This window comes from Rattus norvegicus, chromosome 10, assembly GCF_036323735.1.
Source record: "Rattus norvegicus strain BN/NHsdMcwi chromosome 10, GRCr8, whole genome shotgun sequence".
NCBI classification, from domain to species: Eukaryota; Metazoa; Chordata; class Mammalia; order Rodentia; family Muridae; genus Rattus; species Rattus norvegicus.
This window is the reverse complement of record NC_086028.1, coordinates 41824350-41841113: the sequence shown is the minus strand read 5'-3', so window position 1 is coordinate 41841113 and position 16764 is coordinate 41824350. Positions and strand designations below refer to the sequence as shown.

The window sequence follows — 16764 nt, the reverse complement described above, 5'->3', positions numbered from 1 at the left end:
AAGTTCAAATGTGCCAGCTTCTGGCTCTGACTTTGGGAGAGGACCTGGCATCTTTAATTATCAATTCTACATCTGGGCTTGGAGATCAGCTGTGGTGCATCTTGAGATTGCTACCGATATGGAGATAAGATAAGAAACAAAGAGACACAGTGTGGGTTCTGCATGGGCAAGTCTTTAGTGATGGCAGCCTTTAGGGACAGTGGCAGACTTTTCAGAATTGAGATTATAAACCCTTCATATGATGGAACCATCATTGTGTCTTGACTGGCACAGGCTCATTAGTAGATAGGGGTTGTTAAATTTCTTATAAACATTTATCATTATTTCATCGAGTGACTATGGGTAAAGTCCTAACTATGTGCTGAATGTGGTTTCACCTGCAATGGACACAGCAAACAAGACTCCTTCTTGTGTCTCCATCCTAGAATTCTAAGCAGCAGTTTCAGACACACGACTGTCACTTATACTTTGGAGTGGGATGTGGAAAAGTTCAGCTACAGTGAGAGGATGATTCTAAATTGTGTGAAAATAACTGTAAACCCACTTAAGGTTTCTGGAGAACCCAATGCCTTATCTGCGGGGCCTCTTCGGGCAGTTCTGAGCTTTTTCCACTTGCTACTGAGTCCTGTCTGAGTCTGTCAAAGGATAACTCCTGCTTCACTCCACAGTCGGAGTAACCCCTCATTCAGTTACTACCAGCAACAGAGCAACTTGGGTTTTGGTTGGTTTTGCTAGGCTTCTTTTACTTTTTAATTTAGGTGTATATGTATTGCATGGTGTGTGTGTGTGTGTGTGTGTGTGTGTGTGTGTGTGTGTGTGTGTGGTGTGTGTGTGTGTGTGTATACAATGCCCATGCACACTAGAAGAGGGCATTGGATCTCTGTGAGCTGAAGGTACAGGAAATTGCAAGCTGCCTAAAATGGTTGCTGGGAACTGAATTCGGATATTCTGCAAGGGCGGCAAGCACTCAAGTCTTGAGCCATTGCTGCAGTCCTGACTTGTTAAACTTGTTCTTTCTCCACCTTTCTTTTTTTTGTTTTTTTCGGAGCTGGGGACCGAACCCAGGGCCTTGCACTTGCTAGGCAAGTGCTCTACCACTGAGCTAAATCCCCAACCCCTTTCTCCAGCTTTCTCATGGCAGCCAACAGACTGTTTGCTCAGAAAGTAGGATGGGTTATCAACAAGAAATTTACATTTAAACTCCAGTTTTACTACATGTCAATTAAGGTGTATTTTTCAGTGTTTATTGTAATGTGTTAGTGATGCTTTTAAGAATAGGGAGATTTCAACCTTGTTGAAAGGTCAAATGACCAGGCCTGAAATGAGTCCCGCAACTTCCTAGTGAGAGCTCTACCGGCAGCTGACAGAGACTTACTTACACATACTTGCACATACTTATAGCCAGTCATTGGACTGAAGGCAAGAACTCCTATGGAAGAGTTAAGGGAAGGATCAAAGGACCTGAAAGGGATGGCAACCCCATAGGAGGACCAACAGTGTCAACTAGCCTGGACATATGTAGCAGAGGACTGACTACCTTGTCTGGCTCCAGTAGGAAAGGATACACCTAATCTTATAGAGATTTGATGCCTTAGAGAAGGGGATGACTGGGGAACACTCTCTCAGAGCTGAAGGGGAGGGTGGATGGGGTAAAGAAATTTGGGAGAGTGGACCAGGAACGTGGAACATTTGGGATATAAATAAATACAATAAATAATTAAAAAATGACCAATTAAAAAAGGTCAGACTTTTCTTCAATATATTCATATATACCTGTGAAAGAGTGACATGTACGTGCTCCATAGGAGAGGGATGTGTATGACTACAGTGTGGAGACCTAGGAAGATGATGGCTAATGCAATGGTGTAGGTTCGAGACCACAGGGTCGGGTGGTGAGGGAAATGGTGGTGAATATTTTCTGAGGAAAATAAGCCAGAGGCTGATAACACACAGCATCGTTTTGGACTCTCAGGCTTCCCAGTGCTAAGGAGAGAGGAACTGTGTAAAAGCTCTTGGCTGCCTAAATGCTAAAGGGTTTGAGATTCATGATGACTAACAGCAAGAAAAAGAGGCAGTTTCTGGGAAAAGCAGAAAGAAATCAAAGAAGTAGAGCGGGTGTTGGGAGGTGGGTAAGGGGGGGGGAAGGAAAATAGGACTCAGAGCCTAGGAACAAAACACTGTCTATTCCCCCCAGATCCAGACTGGTGCCCATCACATCATGTGCGTAGGAGTGTCTGATACGCACACACTGATTTTTGCAGGAACCTGAGGTGTGGAGGGAGGCGTCTTTCTGCAGAAGACAAATAAGACTAATGGACTGAAAATACAGAAGGGGAGAAACACTCTGTCAGTCACTTTGGTTAAATGTGTGACGGCTGTGTTCGAAGATGCTTCTAGAACTGCTCTTGCCAGCACACCGTCCTCAGCCACTGAGGCAATTGCTTTGGTGCTGTCTTCTTGCAGGGGCTGCCTGGTGTGAATCAAACAGAATCACATTAGGAAAGGACTGACTGAGACAGCGCGCTCTGGAACAAAAAAATTTCACTGGGAGAAGGAAAAATAAAAAGAGTTTAGTCCCCAAAGGAGGACTGACTGCAGGAATACTAATTTGCTGCAGCCTTCCTGAGCCTAAGAGTATTCCCACCTTGAAATTCAGATGCAGGATAAACAGAGGCACACAAGGCGATGAGGATCCGAAATAAGTCACTGCTCTTTGAGACCAAGAGTTCTCCTTTTCAGCTGAAGGAATGCGGCTGATACTTAGGGATTTAGAAAGAAGGGCTGTACAGGGTCCAACTGCGGGTGTTTCCATGTTAATACCACCTCTGGGAAGTAGTTATGGAATTGGCCATGTGAGCTTGCTGTGGGGCAAAGACTGTAGGGGATGCTGGGAGTTGGGGTGGGCATTCTCATTTGAGGTATCTGTACAGACAGACACCTCCTCATGGTTTATGAAAGGTTCTTTTCTTCTGAGGGAGAATCTACTAGTCATGTCTTATTCTCCTACCTGCTGTCCTGTTTGCCAGTGGTTCGATTAGCCTTGTCTGTATTAAGATGCTAGATGGTGTGGATCCTAGACAATTGGGGATGCTTAACAAACACCGTCTTAATAAAATCTTCACAATGAATTATGGGACGTATTCCAATAATCCATTTACACCTGAAGAGATACAGGCTGGAGAAGAATAACTTGCACAAAGCTGCAGCTTGCAGGGACTTAGATGGAAGTCTGACTCCTAAGGCCAAATGCCCTTTGACCACATTTTCTCATTTATAATATGAGAGTGATCAATCACATCATCTCTAATGTCTCATGTTTCCAAAACTCCCCCAGGAGGGCCATCAGCAAGGCTACCACCATTTCTGAATCTTTCAGGGCTGGGGATGGTGTTCTGGGCTTGATAGAGTCTGGGCTGGATAGGCTAGCACTCTACCACAGAGTGTCATCTGCAGCCCTTAGCTTTTCTGTTCTGCATACTTTTTCATCATGTTCCTCTCTCTCCCCACCTACATTTAGCACATGAAGGCATTCAAAGATTTCCCCCTTACAACCTGGTCCCATTTTATTCATCACTACTTGGTTGAAATGGTACAAAGGAGGACACACCAGTCAACAAGAACCCCTTACTTCCCTTGGCTGGCAATCAGTGCCTAGTACTCCTCGCCCCTAGATCCACCTAGTGACATTGACAGGCAGAAAGACAGGCAAGGCCCCCAGACTTCCAAAGTGGAGATGATGCTCAAACAGGGAGAAGGACTCCCCTGTGACAACCTCCCAGACCTCTGGGCCCTATTTCCTTCATCTCACATTACTTTTCAGGTCTGAAGAGGTATAAGCTTAGGGGTAAAGAAGGAAATCTCAGTAGGAACTGGGCATAGATGGACTGAGGATGTAGCTCAGCTGTAGAGTGTTTGCTGAGCACAAATGAGGTCCTGGTTCAATTGTCTGTACCGAGGCAGAGATAACATTCTTGGCCCTGCCGATATTCAGTTTATACTAGTTAACTCTGTCAAATGAGAAGCATTTCTAGGTATTGGTTTTTTGAAATTAGTTAATTAGTCTATGTAATTGGTGCATATTTGTACATGTGTTGGTGGAAGCCAGAGGGCAGTCTCAAGTATCATTGCCCAGGAGATGTCCATCTTATTATTTTATTTTATGTTATTTTATTTTTTGAGACAGGGTGTGCACTGTATCTGTTACTCACTAATGCAGCTAGGCTATACCTAGCTAGGGTGCTTCAAGGATCCTCTTGTGTCTGCCCCCCTAGAGCTGGGGTTATTAGCATGCAAAACCACGCCTGGATTTTCATGTAGGTTCTAGAGACTGAGTTTTAAGCTCCTCGTGATTGCAAGGTAAATGCTTAACCAACTGAGTTGCCTTTCCGGCCCCGTTATTTCCATTTGTAAATACAGAAGCAAAGAACATGGGTTTAAATGTTCAACTTCATAATTTTCTGCTTCTTTTTATGAATGAAGGTCTTTTCATGAGTGATGTAGTCTAGGCTGGTCTTGAATTCGTGCTCTTCCTGCCCCAGCCTTGGGGTGTTGAGGTCACAGGTGAACAAGACCATGTTTGACCAACTCCATAGTCTTTCAAAAACTGCTTCCATTTCATTATTATTTTAAATCCCTGCTACCTCTCGCACATTGGAAAGCTCTAGTCACCATGTTGTGTCTTCACATAAAGCTCATGGTAAGGGCAGCAGAGGTCCTGGCTAAAACTGTGATGACGAGAATGCCCTCTGCATGGGGAGCCAAACCTCCACCAATTCTGCTCTCCAGGAACAGTAAAGGTGCTGAGTCTCAGCTGGAGGAGACTCTGGCAAGAACACCCCAATCTCAAGGCCCGAGAAGGTCATGCTAGTAATGTGATAGTGAAAAAGATGCCAGGAGAAAGAAACGTGGCATTCACCAGTGCCTGTGGTGTAAACTGGCATTCACCAGTGTTTATGGTATAAATGTGGCATTCACCAATATCTATGGTATAAATATTTCCACAATGCCCAGAAACTAATGATGATTGACCCAGAGTTTGCAAGATTCATATTAAAAATTAACTCTAGAAACTTCAGAATTGGTTGTAAGCCAGCAGAATTTACGATTCCAAATTACTTGTGTATCATAAGCAGTGATGTGCTTAAAAAATAGGCAGATTTCCCGGCCCCACTTCAGACTTACGGAATCAGCATCTCTAGAGGTAAAGACTAAGTCTCTGCATTTCCATAACGTTTTTTGACGTGAGTAGCTAGAAGTGGGAACATCTAGTGTATGTAATCCTCACACCCAAAAGTAATAAAGCTTTAGGAGAGGCATGCTTAGCACTTCAAATACGAAAGCAGACACAGTGGCTCAGGGCACTTGGCGCTATGCCTAACTTAACAATCGCATGGTGGAAAGAAAAAAGTCATCCCCACATGTTGTTGTAAGCAACACTTTTAGTGATTTTCTGTGCATGTGTGCTTGTGTGTGTGTGTGTGTGTGTGTGTGTGTGTGTGTGAATCATTGCTGAAGCTATTTTATAATTATCACTTTTTAAAATTCTCACAACAGCTCTCTGGGTACCAACCACTCTTATTGGCATTTAAAGAAAGTAGAAGTCTAGCACAGAGAAATGCAATCACTCACTCAAGGTTGTGATGTTGATAAACATTAAAATCAGAACCAGAACTCTAGTGGCCAACAGAGACAGCCACAAGAGTGTGGTTTCATAGCCATAATTCATAGAAATGACTTCTACCCAAGTCATACTGTTTTGCATAAAATAGCTCAGCTTAGATGATGTTTACAGAACCCATGTGTGACTGTGCATGTGTGAGCAGCCATGTATTTTTTTCAGTGCACGTGAACTTGTGTGTGCATGTGTGTGGGGGATATCAAGGATCTTCTCCAAAAGGTCCCTAACCTTGCTTTTAGAGACAGAATCTCTCACAGAGCCTGGAATTAATAAATTTAGCTAGGCTGCCTGGGGGTCCTCTGCTTCTGCCTCCTGAATTCTGGAACTACAAGTCAAGACACTGTATCCTGCTCTTTACCCAAGCATTAGGGATCCAAACTATGGCCCTCATTTTTGCATAGCAAGCATTTTACTGATAACCATCTCCACAGCCCAGGGAGTTTATTATTTTTAAAAATGCCGAGATAGTGTTATCTGCTCCAGGGAGCCCAGAAGTCGTGGAAGGCTGCTCCAGACCAGTGACCTTCTGTAGGTTGATGGCTGGCTCAAGTTAGGTCAAGGCCATGATTTGACAGTAAAAAAAAAAATAAGGCAGGAACAAAGCTTTTGTAAGGCAGGAGAGAAGGAGAAGGAAAGGGAATCAAGATGGAGATGGAGAAGGATGACCCAGATCCGGGTGGTCTTGAATTGCCAAGGTAGTTGGGATGGATTTCTGTAGGCAAATTTATCTAGGTGAGCAGTTTATATCCTTATCAATTGGTTGTAAGTTTATTGTGTGGATGTATTGTGTATTGAGAATTTAACATACAGATCTGATGGTTGGGTTACAGTGTGTTGAGTCTTGATTTTAATGGGTTGTTGGGAGTTTATACCATAACTATTAGGGGGCGGATGTTAGGAATATAACTAGGCAGTGGCAGAGAGTTACTAGAGGGTAGCCGCCGCTGGGACAGGGGGTGGATGCTGGAAATGTGAGCAGAGTCCACAGTAAGAGAGCTGCAAGATAGGCCGTCTCTGTATGAAACTGGTGTGGCAGCGACCCGCCTTGGGGACTAGATGGGTATAGAGGTTGCTGTCTGGGTCTGAGAGTACTTGGGGGGGGGGGCAGCATGGAGTCACTGAGATAAGTTAGTGCTTGTTCCAATGGCCTGCTGGAGACGGAACTAGCGAGAGAGCGATCAACCACTAGGGTGCGCGTGGAAACTATTCCACCCATTTTTATTTTTTACCACAACAACCTTCTCCCAGGTTTCTTCTGAGCTCTCCATCTCTAGAACAGGGGAAGACAGAGTCCAGGCTTTTATGGCATCTTCTGGGGCCTTGTTGTTGCCCGACATGACATCCCATGGGTGCTCACACTTAGGCTGCCAACTGGTCTGCTGTAGACTCTGTGCCCTCTAGGACACAGTATGTCTTCCTGAGGGACTGGGACTCTAGCCCTGGCCCCAATCTTTCACACCAGTCTGGAAACTGACTCTCTATGTCAATACTCTAAGGCATGAGCCATCGTGCCTGCTGTCCTTGCATGGGGTCCTGGCCCAAAAGGGACCCCAGACTTTCTAGATTTCAGAAAGCAAAATGATTCAAATCCCTGAAAACCTCTAGGGGCTCTTCTCAGGAAGATGGCTAGCTAGCAGGAAGCTAACCCTCCTTTAACACATAGTATGTCAAGACCGAACATCGCTGTGGAAGGACTGATTTTGGCTGGGTCTTTAAAGGAAACATAGAACCAGGCCATGTAGGCTCTGCAAAACCTTCCCAAATAAACATTTTATTTCACCAAAGGATGTAAAATGAAGATGTTTACTTAGAAATGAATGGAAGGCATATCTGCAGACAGCACCTCACACTCCTAGAAATACTGACAGGTAACATTCGAAAATAAGGAAAAGAATGTTCCGAGGCAAGCTGAGAGATGCGGGATGGAATGTAAAGTAATAAAAATGATAACTACATAAGTGAACAGAATACACATCGACTTTGGAAAGCAGAAGCAACAGCCAGACTACCCTGCCGAGCTCATAAATATGAGAGTTACACTAGAGCGGGTGAGACAGCTCAGCAAGTAAAGGCATTCGCTGGCAAGTCCACCAACCTGGGTTTGCTCCCCAAAGCCAGTGTGGAAGGAGACAACAGACTCCTCCCATCCCCTCGCCCACTGTCCTCTAATGTCTACATATGCGTGGTGGCACCTACCCCCTAAATAGCTAAAAAGTGACTCAAAAATAATTAGGCACACACTAACAGATGAATAAACGAAGGTAAAATGTTCTGAGGTCTGGGAGGAAGGAACATAGGACAATTATGATAATGTGAGGCATGAAGAGAAAACTCGTGCCCTTTCAGGATCACAACAGAGACACCTATAGCTTCTGAACTAAGAGAGGAATGAAAAGATTGAAAAATTTTAAATCAAGCTAAGAAAAGGGTGATTCAGTTACGTGTCCATTCAGAAGGAAAAGTTTCACTTTTTAACAATTCCATATTAAGCAAAGATGGCCGGGGATGTAGTGTGTTGGTAAAGTGTTTGCTGAGCACACACAAAGTCCTGGGTTTATTCCTCTGCACATGAACCAGGCGTGGTGGTGCACACCTGCCATCCCAGCCGCTGGGAGGTGGAGGTAGAAGGATCAGGAATTTAAAGTCGTCTTTGGCTGCAGAGTGAATTTGAGGCCAGCATGAGCTGCGTGAAAACACCCTCTCCGAAAAAACTGAATACAGTAAAATGTAGAAGAAAAAAAGACCACAGAAATCAATGAGCTAAGCATCTCTTGCAAAAATGTAGAGAAGCTGAATGTTGAACGTTACAAAAGAAGGAGAGAAAGAGGAGTAAGTGATGAGATAAGAAACCCACTGTAGATTAGACCAGTAGAGTCGAGTCCAGCCCTCAAAGAGCATGAGGAACAACGAGAGCAAGCACAGAACCAGCCAGTGCCAGATATAAAATCACTGGCAACCTATGGGTGCCAGAAAGATAAGAGAGTACCATACACGAACCATGACAAGACATTTGAAAATACAAATGAAATGAAAACGACCTTAAAGTAACACAAATTACCAAAACTGCCACAGAGGAGAAGAAGTGTCTGGACTTTAAAGCCTTTCACAAACACAATGCTGGTGTGCACGACACGGGCGGGAAGATTATTATTAAACAGTTAAGAAAGAAAGAAAACAGCGACTGTTCATGAGTGCTGTTTCCAGAGAATATCCCAAACCATGAAGGGACAAATTAGAATTAGGTGACGACAGCTGGGACACTTCGAATAAATCAGTATTAATAAATAAGATAGGGACTGATCGAGCAGGATACTCGGTTCCCTCCTCTGGCTTCAGTGCGGGCGCATGGATTCATGCAGCTGTACACACATCTGTAAAAGCACATGCTGACACATGCGTATACCACACACATGCAACACAAACACAAATTTGCATTTCTCTGTATCAGCCCCAAACAAAATATAGAAGTCTGTAAATACCTTCCCAATGTTAAAACCTAAGGGCATAAAATACCCGACAAGTTTACCAAATACTCCGTGTTGAATATCACAAATTATTGCCGAAAGATAGAAACTGTGTTGGATCAATTTGCTATGTCCCTGGGTTGTGGAAAGTTGGAGGATATCTACTTTCCTAAACTGATGTGTGTGATAGGTGATTTACATGCTGTACCTGGGAGAATGATTCCATTTTTTTTTTTTTAAGTGACAGGGTCTTGCCCTGTATCTCAAACTGGCTTGGAATTCATGACTCTCATGCCTCGACCTCCTTAAATGATACCATTCTAGGTATGTCTCATCAGACTCCTGTACAGTTTCTTTAGGGAAACTCAATCTGCTAATTCTAAAGTTTATGTGAAAATGTAAAAACTCCAGCCACAACCAAAATAATGTTGAAGAAGGAGGTATTCAGACTTCTCGACCCAGATTTTTAAAAAAAGAGGTTAAAACTAATAATATCTAAGAAAGAAAGCAATGAACCAGAAAAGGCTAGAGACAGGAGCATCTGTATTTGGTCACTTGGTTTATGACAAAGATGCCCTTGTCAGTGGAGAAAGAATGACCTTTTCCAAAAGCAACATCTTCAACTCGGTATCTCTGTGGAAAAATTGATTCCAGATTCTTATATAAACTATACCACACACAATCAATTTCAGATAGGTTTTTAAAAACCTAGATATGAACACGTAAGTATTCAGAAGGTAATTCAGAAGACAGTGTTTCCAGGCAGGAAAAATCTTAAGCAGCATGAGAAAGTACCCAAAGTGGGAGAGTGGTCCACTGGACAACATCAAAAGCAAAGCTTGCTGCTTTGCCCAACAAGGTCCCATTGATGGAGTTAGAAAAGGAGATAGCTCAGTGCGTAAATTACTTGCTACGCAAATGTGAGGACCCAAGTTTGGATCCCTAGAATCCATGTAAAACTACATAGAAATTTGATTCTGTTATCCTGTGGCTCCTAAGTGAGAAGAGAGGCAGAGACAAGAGAGTCTCTGCAAGTTCTTGGGTCAGCTACCCTGGTCTGGTGTGTGTGGTAGCAAACAAGAGTCTGTCTCTAACTAGGTAGAAGGGAAGGGCCAACACCTGCAGTCTACCTCCGACCTCCACACATGTGTTGTGGCATGAGCAAGCCTCCATTCGCACACAAACGTGGGCAAATGCACACACCACATGCATAGACACATATGCACGGAGGCTAAATTAAAACTAAAGTTAGAACATAAGCTACAGAAAGGAAAAGGGATATTTATAAAACACATTTGGTTAAAGACTCACATCTAGAGGATCCGAGAGTCAACAAGAAAAGTACAAACTAAGAGAGAAGTAGACAGAAGGCACGGACTGCTATTCTGTTAAAAAGCAGCCCAACATTTTGATAAACACATGAAACGAAGCTAGAGTCAGGAACAATGAGGAGGAATGTAAGTTGAAATCACAATGAGTTATCACTACACTCCCACCAGAAGGGCTAAAATTGAAATGACTGACAGCCCCAAGTGTTTGAGAGGGTTTGTAGCATCGGGCCCCATCACATATTGATGGTGGGAGTGTAACTTGGTACATCTTTGAAAAGCCATTTGGCTTTGCCTGTTAAATGGGAATGCTTGCACAACACCCCTGAAGGTTCACAAGCAGAAGACGTGTGTGTACAGGAATGTTTACAGAGTCATTCACTTCGTAAATAGCCCAAATGCCCAACAGTACAAACCAGGGTGATTAAATTGTGTCATCTGTACACCAGAATCCCATGAGAGAATGAAAATTAGTAATCTTTACTCATGTATAATAGCGTAGATGGGTTCTATAAATTACTTTGTGAGCACAGGGAACAAAGGCATAAGATTAGATTAATAATTGTTTATTGAGAATGTAAAGACATGAGCATAATTAGCTCTAACATTTAGAAGTGTGTGCCTGGGAAGCTTGAGTTTGATTAGACTGCAGAGGTCTCTCGTGAGACAGGGAGGTATTGGGAGTGGGTGTGTCAGCTCAGGGGTAAAGGCCATGTCTTATTTCTAGGCTCGTGTGGTGGACTGTGTGATTAAGTCACTCTGATACATGGCTTTACCTCAAGTCTATGCATTAGTTTTGAATATTTAATAAAGTCATAATGATTGGGAAGACAGAAATCCAGATTGTCAAGTGAAATTATCAGATTTAAAAATGTTAGCAACAAATATTTAAAAACTGACTCTGGAGGTGGGGCTGGAGAGACAGCTCAGGGGTTAGGAGCACTGGCTGACTGATCTTCCAGAGGACCCTGGTTCAAATCCCAGCACACAATTCCCATTCTGAAGTTCCAAGATTTGACTCCCTCAGACGAACATACATGCAGGCAAAATACCAATGCAGAAAACAAACAAATGAATAAATAAACTGACTCTGGGAGCGTTCTGGTCAGTAAAGTGTTTCCGATGCAAGCATGGGCACCTGAGTCTGATCTGCAGAGTCCTCCTAAACAGCTGACCTGGAGGCAGAAATTTGTAGTCTCACTCAGGTGGAAGCAGAGCTACCACTGGGGCTTGCTAGCCAGACAGCTTAGTGTGAACTCTGGTGCCTAAGAAAGAATTGTCTCAGAACACAACATGGGCAGCACCCTGGGAGAGTGGGGGATCAGCTTGTGGATAAACATGAGCGCACAGAGAGAGAGAGAGAGAGAGAGAGAGAGAGAGAGAGAGAGAGAGAGAGAGAGAGAGAGAGAGAGAGAGATTAAAAAATGGATCATTCTGGGGCTGGGGATTTAGCTCAGTGGTAGAGCGCTTACCTAGGAAGCGCAAGGCCCTGGGTTCGGTCCCCAGCTCCGAAAAAAAGAACCAAAAAAAAAAATGGATCATTGTGTGGGCTGCATGAACCATTTGTGAGTGGCCATTTTGTAACCTGTCAGGTGATCTACCGGCTTTGTGGTGAAATTACAGGCATTGACCTGGCTTCTGTCTTGGTACAAGAGCTTGACAAAGTAGGGACACCAATGTCATTGGTATACAGACACTAGAAAAAAAGGTTAATTCTTCTCTCCTCCCCTTCTGAGACATTCGTTTCACACCTTGAAATCAGCACTCCAGAGTGGAGTTTCCTTGTTTCAGTTATGCCTATTCACTGCAGCCACATGGCATTCAGTTCGTAAGGCTTCTAGAGGTCATATACCACGTAAGTCTGTCTGTCTATCCATCTGCCTGCTTGCCTATCTATCTATCTATCTATCTATCTATCTATCTATCTATCTATCTATCTATCTACTTATCTTTTAACAGTATGAATATTTATGGAATACTTACTCTACCCCTCAATCCTGTACTGCAATTTCTGCATCTAACGTAATCATCCCAACATCCCTTTGATGTAAGAACTCCTGCACCTGTTATATAGATAAGAAAGATGAGTCCCAGGGATGTTATGTCCCACATGTAGGACCATAGCTGGGCAGTGCTAGGTGTCAGAGACTGGATTCTCTTTCAGTTGACCTGTTGACTGTGAACCATTACAAGACTCTCATGAGGCCATTATCCCTGATGTGACCTAGATGAATCCCATTAGACATTTCCAAATGAGCATTATAATGATGTCAATGGCCACAGCCTTCATTGTTTTGGGCACTCAATAAAGTCAGGGGTGGTTGCAATCTGTCCTGCCTGTGGGATGTCAGCATAAGTTCCAGCCACTGGCATGATGGCAGCATAACCTGAGTTCAAAGGGTACAGAGAGAGCAAGAAATAAAAAATGAAAAGAGGGAATGAGAGCGGGAGGGAGGCAGGGAAAAACAGGGTGGGAAGAGAAGGGAAAAAGAGTTGGGAGGGAAGAGGAAGAGAAAGAGGAAGAAGGTAAAAAAAAATAAAGCAAGGATGTGCTGGAGGACCACAGATGTTATAAACCAATGACAGAATTGGCCAAATTGATTTTGGAAAAGTTCTCCTTAAGAGGACTGGTCTCTTCTCCATCATAGGGATATGGGAGGTAGGGCACAGGGTGCCAGAACAGCCCGAGGCATGGGAGTACAGTGGAAAGAAGGTATCCAGTGCATGACCATTGTTCAGAGGTAACCACGGACCTTGAGTGAGCTATGGCCTCTGTTTCGGTGTCATGCTCCACTAAGTGAGGAGTTACAAAGCAAGTATACACAAAAACCAGGTGTGTCCTCTCCTCAGAATAACCCTAACACTGTAGACACTATGTGAGGAACGGATAAATGCGAGGAAGAGAGGGTGGCTTTCTGTCCTTTCTTCCCTTTGGAGTCCCGGAGTGCTCTCCTTACTCTAACCTCAGCACATCGCAGCTTCATGATAGATATCTGAGGAAACCATTTTGAGCTCTACAGTTTTGTAGAGCATGAGTTTTGATGCTCTAGATTGAGTCTCTCCAAAGTCCCTTATGTTCCAAAGCCTTTTGTTTTCTATAGAGCTTGCCTGGAACCACCCTGGGAGCAAGTGAGACAGAGCCGCTCTGGCACTGCCCCCAGCCCCTAGGCATTCCTGGGTGCTAGGTGTTGCTCTTCCTCACCAGGGCCATATACCGGTGTGTGTGGGAGCCGTTCATCTCACCCCCAACAATCTGATTTTCGTATAGAGGGAATTTTCTGCTCCTTTCCTCAATTTTAAAGAAACTATGGCTTGTTTTTCATCTTTGCCTCAGGCAAGGACCCCAATGACATGACACTCACATACTCGCAAGAACAAATGAAACTTCATCCCAACCCATTCAAGTCCCAGACAAAGGTCAGACAGAAACCATGGAAGCTTTCGTTTTGCACAGTGGGATTACAAAAGAGCTGGACCATGGATATGAAAAGTCACTTGTGGTGTGCTGCCATTGGAAAGCAGAAATGAAGTGAGAACACAGACTGTAGAGTCAGGTGGTGTTGATTAAATCTCAAGGCCATTCCTGATATCTGTGGGATTGGGTATCTTTAGGGGACAGCAAGCTTTTCCTGTTTATGGGATGGGAATAAGAGCATCCTTCATCTCATGGGAGCAGAGGAGAAATATGTGTTAAAGACAGAGCTGGAATCTGGTATCCAGTGCATGTTCTGTTGGTTTTAGGATTCTATACTCATATTGACCACCTGGCTAAAGAATAAATTCTCTTGCAACATCTCTACAGAGTGGTCTTCGGTACCCAAACTCCAGTAATGGCAAACTTGGTCGCTAGCAGGGAATTAGCTTCATTCAGAAGCAGCCTATCAGTTCCCACTTCTATCTGCCTCAGGAGACAGGGAAGTCCCTTCAGGCCAAGACAAGGACGCTCCAGGTGGAATTCCAGGGTGAGATGCCACTCTGCTCAGTATCCTCCAACTTGGAACCAACAGAAAGCTTCACCTTGGAGTCTGTCGGCTTAGCAGTCGCTGTGCTAAACTCACCTGAATTGAAACTCCCAGGCTGCCAGACAGAGGGGGGATGCTGGAACTCATTTCTAGCAGCAGTGATCCAAGGTGGCAGACATGTCTTAGCTTCCTTTCCTGGTTTCCCTTTAGGCCCCATCCTGGCAAGGCACAGACAGGCACTGCTCTCTCCTGGGTCCTCTCCCAGGTACCCTATAAACACACATACACACACACAGACACACAGATACACAGACACACACACATTGGCACACACACTGGCACACACACTGGGTACACTGGTCTGAGATTCTCAATGCTCCCTTTTACCTTCCATGGCCAAGATTCTGGTCACACAAGTGACACTACTTGTCCCAAGGAGATTCTAGTTCAGAAAGCATCACGTCTTTGCTTCTGATTGTCCCTAAAACCTCCGTACTTCCATTATAAAAAAGAAAGAAGGGTGACACTGGGTCACCCAGTGCCCAGCCCGATTTGTCATTTGAGGCCCTCAGTATCTTAGCTAGTCATTTTCATCTCCCTGCAGACCCTTTTTATTCTGACCAGGCTGGTGGACTGTGTCCTTCTCTCTGGTACCCATGTGTTAATGTATATGTGTGTGTGTACACGGGCACATGCATGTGGGCCCTACTTCTAAGTCTGAGCAAAGAGAAGAAAGGTGGGATCCCTGAGGTAATACAGCCACAAAGACAGCTAAGGAAGGCTGGCAAAGACAGCAGCTCCTCAGTTCAGTCACCCCATGTGCCTGTTTCAGCATCTGGGACTCTTCCTTATTTCTGCAGCTTGATGCAGAAGGGTCTACACATCTTAAGCAAAAACTGCCTTTTCTGTTTTATTTAGCCTTCTTCCCTTATTTTCCCTTTTGCAAATATGTACTAAAAATTGTATTGTAAATGTATGTATTGTCAATACATATGGTAATATATGTATTATAAATATATGTAATATAAATACACAGTGAATATATATTGTAAAAATATATTATAAATATGTGTAATGTAAAAATATTGTGACTTATATAATGTAATATATAGTAAACATACATATTGCAATATATTACAATATGCAATATATAATATATAAAGTATACAATGTAAACATTTATTGTAAACATATAACTGTAGATACTCATCACAAATATATAGTAAATACATATTGTAAATGTGTGCTGTGAAGTACATATTTTAAAAATATTAAAAAGGTATATTACATATACAACAAATATATATCATTTATATGTGTGAAGTATATTTGTAGTCCACTATTTAAATGGCATCCTCGATACCTGCTTCTAGGCTCTGCTCTCCTTGCAAAAAGACTTGGTGGTCTTTTATCCAATGTGATCTCTCTGATGGCCTTTAGAAATGGTCCCCTCTGGTCATTAATCTCATGGACAAGGTGACAACTTCTATCAGTCTCTGTACTGGGTAAGCCTTTCTCATCTCTCCCTTCACTTATTCCAAGGTCCCTCTTTCTTTGAACCTTGAAGCACCCATGACCTTGGTCCATCCTGGCCGCCCTGCACTGATCCCTCTCTTATAGATTCAGCCCCATGTTTCCCCACTTGGAGGTTTTGCACTGCTGCCTAGTGACATCATGAGCGTTTTCCACCTCAGGATCAGGTCCTTTAGGATGACTGTTAGGACTTAACGTTCTTCCAGGTTTTCTAAAGTGCCTGACCCGACAGATGTTCAGAGACTACTTCTGCACAAAACAATCTAATTGAGATCATAAAAGGAGTAAAGCTTGAATTGTCACCGGACTTAAAGTCAGCTGAAGAGGAGGGGACCTCCAGAAAAGCAGCAGTCCAGTTGCAGTAACCTTTGTACAACTTACATAACAGCAGTCCCAGGGAAAGGCAGTGTGGCCTGACCTGCATTGAGTTCTGAAGGCAGGCAGCTTCATAGGCTTTCCCAGACCGCACCAAGTCAGGAATCGCTAACTCAGGAAAGGAGAAGGTAGCACAGAGCCAGGGGCAGCCACGGAAGACTGGCAAACAAGTAACACTGTAGTTTAGCTCCCACCCAGCTTGCCCCAGGCTTTGCCCTCCTCTTGGTTCTGATGCTCAGTGTTCCAGGCTCTGCATAGCTAATCATCCCCCCTGCTTCCTTCATTATCTCTAACGAAACTGCAAATGGACTGCTTAGTGTGATCAAAATATATACTTGAATTATCTGACTTTCCTTATACTTTGATTTTCCCCTTTCTCTAGTGAATTGTAAACTTAACTCACAGTTCAGCCCAACCATCTGGGT

The 16764-nt window shown here is 43.7% G+C and overlaps 2 protein-coding genes across 3 annotated transcripts in view; one reads left to right on the top strand and one right to left on the bottom strand.

The window, feature by feature from the left end:
* Nucleotides 1–16764, bottom strand: part of Gria1 (glutamate ionotropic receptor AMPA type subunit 1) — a 319566-nt gene that overhangs the window by 188992 nt on the left and 113810 nt on the right. The gene's annotated exons all lie outside the window — the stretch shown is intronic.
* Nucleotides 1–16764, top strand: part of LOC120095106 (uncharacterized) — a 79430-nt gene that overhangs the window by 25884 nt on the left and 36782 nt on the right. The gene's annotated exons all lie outside the window — the stretch shown is intronic.